The sequence below is a fragment of the Octodon degus genome, unplaced genomic scaffold (assembly GCF_000260255.1).
Source record: "Octodon degus isolate 3935 unplaced genomic scaffold, OctDeg1.0 scaffold00011, whole genome shotgun sequence".
Lineage (NCBI taxonomy): Eukaryota > Metazoa > Chordata > Mammalia > Rodentia > Octodontidae > Octodon > Octodon degus.
Genome location: NW_004524587.1, coordinates 3,599,817 through 3,601,527, shown reverse-complemented (window position 1 = coordinate 3,601,527; position 1,711 = coordinate 3,599,817). Strand labels below are relative to the sequence as shown.

The 1,711-nt window shown below is 50.7% G+C and overlaps 1 pseudogene; it reads left to right on the top strand.

The window, feature by feature from the left end:
- Positions 1–1,164: 1,164 nt before the first annotated feature.
- LOC101583958 lies at positions 1,165–1,709 on the top strand (annotated as a pseudogene).
- Positions 1,710–1,711: the final 2 nt, after the last annotated feature.

Below are 1,711 nucleotides of genomic sequence, written 5' to 3'. Positions count from 1 at the left end.
GCGCCTGGGCTGGGACTGGTCCCACTGGTGCAGGGTAGCAGGAAGCTCTCCACACACTCACTGGACCTGGGCTAGGACTGGGTCTCACACTGGGCAATGCTGAGAGAGATTTTTGATCTCATACTTGAAAATATGAGATTACTGCCATTTAGTAGAAGGAGACCTGGGGAGCCAATAAACATGCCATAATGCACAGGGCAGCCCCTCCCCCCCAACAGAGGGATAGCCAGCCCCACAGGTCAACAGCACAGAGGTGGGAGTATAGGTGCAGGTCAGAGTGTGCTCCCCGGGCTGCTGCATCCACGAGGCCTGGAGATGGGAGAGATGCAGATTCTCAGGCCCCACTCCATGCTCCTGAGCCAGATCCTGTGAAGCAGGGAGCAATCTGTTTCAGTAAGCTCTTTAGGGGATTCTGATGCTCCCAGGAGTTTGAGAAGCACTGGTGCAGTTCTAAAGATGGCGTGAGTCATGGGAATTCCACTGACAGACCAATCTGGCTGTGAAGGATTGTGTTGCCCGTGTCCTAACTTCAATCTGGTGCTGTCACTAAGAGATCCTTTGATTTTCGAAGATACCACTGAATGATTCAAAAGAGAAAGCTTCCATTAATTGCTTCAATGAAAATATTGTGATAGATGGGTAATTTGTGGGATGAACATACACCCACAGAATGTTTTCAAAAACTGGCAAAGTCATTGGCATTGTATGAGCAAGCAAGGCACTCTGTTTCATCTTTTTTTTTTTTTTTTTTTTTTTTTTTCTGAACAAGGGATTGAACTCAGGGCCTTGCGCTTGCCAGGGAAGCACTTATTCCACTGAGCCATCTCCCCGGCCCCTCTGTTTCATCTTAACAGTGAAAACGATTAAAAATGGTTCTGCAAAAAGAAAAAAATGCTAAAATAATTAGGTCATAGTCAAGGACAGTGGAAATTGTGTGTTATGGCCCAACTGCCTAAACTCATGTTTGCATATATTTAGAACCATTCACTGATTCATTCTTTGAACTTTTATTGAGTGCCCACGATTTTTTAGGTACTACTCCAAGCAGTGAGGAGGGGAAGACAGCCCATCTTCTAGTCCTGAAGCAATTGTTCTTAATTCAGTTTACCATCATTTGGAGCACTTTTTAAAAACCATTTGCCTTTTCCCGGGCGTCTGCCGAAGATGGTGGAGGAGCAGGTCCTGGTGCTGGATGGCCGAGGCCATCTGCTGGGCCACCTGGCAGCCACCGTGGCCAAGGAGGTACTGCCAGGTGGCAGTGTGGTGGTTGTGTGCCGTGAGGGTATCAACGTTTCTGGCAACTTCTACAGGAACAAGACGAAGTATCCGGCCTTCCTCCAAAAGCAGATGAACACCAGCGCATCCCGCGGCCCCCTCCACTTCCGCGCCCCCAGCCGCATCTCCTGGCCGGCCGTGCAAGGGATGCTGCCCACAAGACCAAGCGAGGCCAGGCTGCCCTGGACAGCCTCAAGGTGTCTGCCGGGAGCCTGCCACGCTGTGACAAGAAAAAGCCGGTGGTGGTTCCTGCTGCCCTCAAGGTCGTGCGGCTGAAGCCAGCGAGGAAATCTGCCTACCTGGGCCGCCTGGCTCACGAGGAAGGAAAGGCCAAGATCCATTACAGGAAGAAGAAGCAGCTCCTGAGGCCAGGGAAACAGGCGGAGAAGAATGTGGAGAAGAAAATCAGCAAGTTCGCAGAGGTCCTCAAGACCCA